Source organism: Cyrtonyx montezumae, unplaced genomic scaffold (assembly GCF_038088225.1).
Source record: "Cyrtonyx montezumae isolate F1298 unplaced genomic scaffold, pur_monq_1.0 scaffold_47, whole genome shotgun sequence".
NCBI lineage: Eukaryota > Metazoa > Chordata > Aves > Galliformes > Odontophoridae > Cyrtonyx > Cyrtonyx montezumae.
The window spans coordinates 867,064-873,986 of record NW_027072053.1 but is presented as its reverse complement, the minus strand read 5'-3'; the positions used below and the strand labels follow the sequence as shown (position 1 = coordinate 873,986).

At 53.3% G+C, this 6,923-nt stretch overlaps 1 pseudogene; it reads right to left on the bottom strand.

The window, feature by feature from the left end:
- Window positions 1–3,102: 3,102 nt before the first annotated feature.
- On the bottom strand, window positions 3,103–5,524 carry LOC136055725 (G2/M phase-specific E3 ubiquitin-protein ligase-like; annotated as a pseudogene).
- Window positions 5,525–6,923: the final 1,399 nt, after the last annotated feature.

Here is a 6,923-nt window from a genome sequence, read left to right as displayed (position 1 = left end):
ATGGCCGTGTGAGGGAAACAGCTGCCAGGACTCTTTGTACTCCCGTGTGGCAGAGTATTGCCTGTGTTGGAGCAGGGGAAGTTGTGGATCATTGCCTATGTTGTTCCACATGACCACGTGTCTCCTGCTTGTGCTCTGTGTGCAGCGTACTCCTCCACACGCAGCTCATCTCAAGAGGTGTGACACAGTCCCTGTCTCAGTGGCTGAAGTCCCTGTCTGAAATCCTTCAGCTCACAGCAGCAGCTCTCTTTGCTGAGGTGAGGCAGCTGCAAGAGGATAGTTCTTCAGAAACTGCTGTTTGGCTTGTCTCCTTTGGGAAAAGGGTGATAGAGGGGAGAGTCACCATTAAGACTCCAAGGATGCTTCTTTGTACAGTGCCAGGGCTTAAGCTGTATCTGGGTGCTTATGGACATGCCGCTTTATTTTAGCTAATGAAAGAGCCACTGACCACAGAGAGGAGGTTCCTGGAGAGCATCCTGGATGTTCTGATGGAGAAAGCCCAGCAAAGAACCAACGCTGTGCGACAGATGGCAGTGAGAGGTCTGGGCAGCACGTTCAGAAGAGCACCTGAGAAGATGAGACCAACTTTTCCCCTCTCTGACTGCAGCACCTCACTCGGGAGATCCAGGTGCAGAGCTCTGGCAGGCTAGCTAAGGCCAAGGAGTCTTTTCTACGGCTATGTTCCCCTCTCTGCCATCAGCAGGGAGGCAAAGCTGGTAAGCAGCACACCTTCCTAGGCTGAGAGCTGCTCTCATCTTCTTAGTAGTAACTTCAGCCCTTGGCAGCCATAGTAGACTCGGCCAAAGCCCACTGAGCATCAAGGAGTTAGAGAGCTGCACAGCAGTAGAGCTGAGCTGGCCCAGGCCTGTGCTGCACTGAGCTGCGTGTACAGCTTGTCTCTCAGTGTGTGCGTTGCCGGCTGTGTCCCTTGGCTACAGCATGCTCTCAACCAGCTCAGCTCCCTGTTGTGCCACTGGTTACACTGCCTGCACGTCCTTGTAACCCTATGACTTTGCTCTTCGGGTGACCAAAACGGCACAACCCTGTGAGAAAACAAAAAGTATACTTAGAGCTGCAGCTGTGGAACAGGATAAACAGCATGAGAAAGGAAGGCTGAGAACCAAGGACACTTCCAGAAGAAGAGGAAAACCTGCATGATGGCAGGCCCTAATTGGAGGAAGAGTGCATGGCTTGGGAAAATTCACAGCCCTGATTGGATTATCGCCTGTATACACGGTTAAGGACTGTTTTGGGAAGTTATATTGTTGATATGTAAAGGCGGGTGGGAAAGTTACAAGAGAGAACTTGTGAAGTATATACGGGATGTTAAAACCTGTAATAAACGATTTGGATCGTTCACATCTGAGTCCGTGCCCGACACTGCAATGTTGTTTATCATATTTGTTGTTAATCGTATTCTCAACTCTGCTGTACAAAGGTTGGATTTTTGGCACAATCCTACGTAGCAGTGTGTTTATCAGCTTGAAATGATAAGCATTGTTTACTTTGTATATTTGATAATGAAAAGTGGTCTGACAATAAGCAATGCAGTTATTGCTAAATGGATCCAAGGCGTGGGAAGTGCTTGTCAAGCTATAGTGGAACGAGCAAGTCAAACTCAAACTGTATTTGCAAAAACAGAAAGGGGGAGAACCTGGGGTTCCACCTCAAGAATGGTTAAGTAAGGTAGGCTGTTTTCTGAGTTTTATTTGTTTAGCTGGGGATGACACCATCCCACTGATGGTTAAACTTACTCAGGGTACGATCGGGGATTTACTGATGTCACGGTGCTATCTGTCACAGGGACACAAGGAAACAAGAAGGGAGAGAGGGAGGAAAAAATAACTGCGCCGTCAGTGGCCACCTGAGGAGTGACGTGAGCTCTGGAGTAGTGAGGGACTGGGGGGTAAGGGTACACAGATAACAGATGGGTCTGGGGAAAAAAACAACCCCCCAAAAAAGAAGCCAAACCCAATGGCAGTGATTTGAAGTGGAATGGTCATTTTATTAAATTGAACAAAATCGAACAAACTGGGAGAGAACAAAGTATCCAAAATCTGAGAAACTGACTGTAGTAAAACTGCAGGAGAAACACATCATCTGTGGCAGGCTGAAAGAAAGCATGCCAGAGAGCTAGCCTTATCTCTAGTCTTATCTCCCCTGGCTGGGGGCAGGGCCCCTCCATCAACCTTCAGTAACTGGAGGAATTTTGTTGGTGGCTGATCTTTGCTGTAGTTCTCTCACCCGTGCTCACAGTGCAGGAGTGGATTTTTATGCCACTTCTTCATGTCCTCTCCATTTGCTCCACATGTGCTCATGTGACATGGAGTCACTGCTGTCATTTGCTCGAGCAGAGTGGCCTTTGATGGCTGAGACTTTAATTGGTTTGATCAGCTCCTTCAGATTGTTTGGATCATCTTGGTCTTCATCGGGTGTTTCTGATACTGTCACAGGTTCATCCCTATTAATCACCAGGGACAATTCCTCCAGCAAACCTTTCTATGTCTTCTCCACTCTATTTATCACCTTATCCATCTTATCCAGTTTTGCTGCTCCCATTGATATGGCAGAAATGGAAGCATGTGATGGTGGAAATTGTTGTTCAAAGTTTTGAAGTAAGAATCAGTTTGAAAACTGGGGGTCTTCTGTGTGGTCCTTGTATCTATGGAACGTTGTTCCTAGTTACTGATGTACCTCTCTGGTGCTGTTCTTGAGAGCTTCTGACATCTGTTGGTTGCACTCCTCACTCTCTCAGGATCACAGCTGTGGTGTGGATCGTTAGGAACTGATGGAGAATCATACAGCATTTCCACCACGGCTATTTCTCTCAAATATGGGATGCCTTTCTCAGCAGTATTCCATTTTCTCGTCTCGAGCTCCAGATCATCTCTGTGGGGATGTCTTTCCTTCAGACATCCTCTCAAGTGTGTTTAGATTTGCAGAGTCATTAAGGTTAGAAAAGATGAAAAGGATCATAAAATTCAAAGGTCCAGCCCATCTGCATCTGGCAGCAGCCCCAAGATGTCAAAAACTGCTGCTCCCGTGGTGGTGTTGGGACCGGCTGTTGATGTTCAGGGCCCGACGTTGTGCCCGGGAGCGGCTTCACTCCTGGGCTGGCTCTGTCCTCCTGGACCTACTCCTGCAGTGTAAACAAGGCTGGCTTTGGGACTCTGCATCGCGACGCTGGAGAGGGGAGCGGCTTTGAGTCCGGGCCCTCCCTGGCTGCGTGCACTGGTTTCCATTAGCTGCTGCAGAACCCCTCGAGGAGCCCAGTGCTGCTCGCTGGCTGTAGCTGTAGGTGCAGCTCTCAAGCATTTGGGGTTGGTGGGTGCCTGCTCCCACGGCGTGTTTGGGGCCGGCTTGGGGTATCTGGGACCCGGCACTGCAGCGGAGAACGGCTTCGTGTCTGTGCCCGCACTCCCTGTCTGGGTCGGAGGTTGTAGCCATGTGCTGGGGAGGGCCTCGAGGCCTCTGACATCCCCTGGCTGTCCAAGTCTAGGGCAGCATTACGGCAGCTCCTACGGCGTCCTTGGGATTCATTAAATGTGTTCTCATCCTGGAGTAAACGTGGGGAGATTCTCCCACAGTCTGTCCCACGCTGTCTGGACAGGCTGCTGCTCTCAGGCACATGGGAACCATGATCTGGCCCCGATGGTGCCTGGCTGGTGGTGCTGGAAGTGCTGCTCTCCAGTGCCGGGGAGCTTTGGGATGGCCCCAGTCCCTGATGGCTGGTGGTGCTGGAGTCTGTAAGGGAGGCAGGAAGGTGAGCAGGATGGAACTCCTCCTTGGGGGTGGGATTGACTCCCACCTCTCCAGAGTAAAGGGACGTAAGCAAGGCTGCCCTGAGCATGCAGCACACAGCTGTTTGCCTCTTACCGGTGCCCTCTCCAGCACAGGAGCTGCACTCCCAGGTGGAGGTGCTCTCGCTCAAGTTGGAGCAGCACCGATGGGTGCCATGTGCAGCGCAGGAGCTGCAGAGCAGCAGCTCCCAGGGCCTGGGGAAACAAACGAGTTGTAGCCGTGAGGACTAAGTGACCTGAGCCAGCTCTGCTGCTCAGACTGTGCTCCCCAACCCTGTGCTGAGGCTGTGATCCCACGCAGAGCCCCAGAGGGCTGCTGAGGTAACTCACCCCTCTCCCTCTGCCTGCTCCCTGCCATGTGCGTAATGGCACTCACTGGCATCACAGCGCCCGTGCCTCTCCAGAAGTGATGTATATGCATTGTCCTCCTCCCACGTTGCTCTCCTGTCAGAGAAGGGAGGGAACCTCATGAGCACCCACTGCACCAGGACTAAAACTAATCCATGGCATCCCTCTTCCCCCACACAATCCCCACCAACTCCAGCTTCACAATGATACTGGGGCCTGGTTTAATGGCAGCAAAGGGGTCTGTAAAAAGGGGCCTGGTTTAATGGCAGCCTGCCGGGGCTGTCAGTCCCTGGGCAGGCACAGCTCTTGTGCACTCACATCTTGGGAAGTAGCTGAAAGACACCAACCTTTTTGAGATTCGAATCCCTAGGATGCGCATGTCTGGGATAAACTTGTCCCTGTCTCTGCAGAGGGGACATTGGAAGCAATAAAATCCAGCACACAGGGCCTGTTCCTGCAGCAGAGACAAAAGAAGCATGAGCGTGAGCAGGGCCTGGTGATGCTAAGCTCCCACTGTGCACATGTCAGGAGGGGAGGGCTCCTACCTGGACACAGGTGCGGTGGAACCAGGCGTGTTTGCATGATGGGCACACCATGGTGCCGTAGGAAATGCAGTCCCCCACGGGGTCCATGCACATGATGCACATGGTATCCTGTGCTGGCACTGCCTCCACTGCCTGCTGTGGGCAGTGCTCCCAGCAGAAGGAGCTGTGGGAAGATGGGAGGGGTGGGCAAGGTGAGATGTGCTGCGAGGAGGGCAGAGGAACACCACGGAGCCCCAGGCCCTGGCTCTGGCTCTGGCAGGCTGCTGGGAGGTGTCATAGTGCCTTCCTCACTTCTTTGGCCGGTGCTGGCAGCAGGGCTTGGAGGCTCACAGATGAGGCCTGGCTGCCCTTACCTGAACCGCTGAAAGTACTGAGTGACACATCCACCCTCTGAGGCACAGGGGAGATGGAAGCTGCGGCCACAGCCTGTTTCTGCACAGGTGATGGAGGCCCCTGTCTTGCCACAGATGATGCAGTGCTGAAAAGAACAGAGCAGCCCCCATCAGTGTCAAGATCTGTACCTATGCCCTGGCCCTGCACCTCTGGGCAGGGCACAGGATGCGAGCACGGCTGGGTCACACTCTGCAGTGCTCCCCGGTGAACAGGTGTCATCTGCAAGAGGGGAACTTTGTTCTGGAGCTGGTTGGAAAGGCTGGGATCCCATGCCTCACCATGCCTCTCGAGGCACAAAGCTCCCTGTTCCTGTCTGGTTCTCACCGTCTTCTCTGCCTGCTCAACTGTTCGTATGAGGTCTTGTTTCAGAAAGAATCTCCTGTGTTGTTCTTGTTGACAAAGACCACTGGCGAACAGCTGTACAAGAGGAAATATCATGATCATGTAACAGCAGAAAGAATGGAACCATTGGTTGTAGGAAAATGGCAGGAGTTGCAAGGGAACTCACCGCACAGTAAGTGTGGAAATAAAACCTCTTAAACTCCCGTATTAGCCCAAGGACGCCTGAGTTTTCATTCACCTGGCCACACAGCACACATGCTGGAGAAGAGAGTACAACAGCAAGTGAGCACCTTGAAGGCAAAGACAGGTGCCCCTGTGGGCGGTCCTAGGGGCCTGCTCTGTGCCAGCCATGCTGGCTAAGTGGCAGGGCTGGGGGCCATGGGAGGGAGGGGGCACTGCAGGTCCAGCAGTGCCGGCAGGCAGCCGCAGCCCAACCATGGAGGGGCTCTGCCTGAGTTGGCTGGGGTGCCCCTGCCTGCCTCTACTTCCCATCTCCAGAGCAGGCAGACCCCCAGCAGCCCTCTGCCCGGTGGTGGGGAGCTGCATGTAGGGATATGTTGCTTTCACCCTGCTCCCTCGAGCTGGCAGCCTCCTGCGACACTGCAGACATGGTGTATGTCAATGGTGAGCACTCGCAGAGTCCCTGTCCCAGCAGCTCTGGGCTTTCTCCTCTGCACGCTCTTGTGCTAAGCCTATGGGAGAAGCGGGATGAGGGTGAGATCACAGCTCAAGCCTCCCAGCACTGGGATCCCCTCCTCCCTGGGCAGCCTCAGGCAGCCCCTTCCTCCTGTCTTCTACACACCTCCTCAGCTTGCACTGAGCTCAGCCTGAGCCCCGCAGCCTTCTATCTGCTCCCCATCCCACGCATTACAATGGCCGCTCCCTGCCACCTGTTGTGACATCATCACACCTCACAAAGTGTGAGGGGGCCTGGGCACCCAAGCAGGAGGGCAGTGCAGCCCGGGCAGAGAGAGGGCCCGGTTCTGTACCCAGCCTTGATGGAACCCGGTGTGTTTGTGCTGCTGAAGGCGCTGGAGAAAGTGGAGGGGTCTGTTAAGTGCAAGCTGGTAAACTGTGTGAAGGGGCGGCCTGAAATTGTCCAGGGAGAAGGGGACCACAGCACTCGGGGTCCTGAGCTACAGACTCACCCTTGTCCCCCATCTCCCATTGAGTTGGCACGGCAGCATGTGGAGGAGAAAGCCTGGCACTCATAGGACAGGGACTTTGTAAGTGCTCTCTATAAACACGCACCATGTCCAGGAGGATGCAGGCGGCTCCCAGCTGGAGGCAGCAGGGTGAGAGTACAGCATCCCATGCTCAGCTCCCCACTGCCCGGCAGAGGGGTTCTAATTAAAAAAAAATAAAAAATAAAAAAGCTGATTTACTAAATAAGATATGTGAATTCAAAATAACACAGTATAATACAGTATCATTGGAATTGAAGCCAATAAATCACTGTCAACGGTTTACGGGCAGGTTTGGCCCGGTAAGTTGC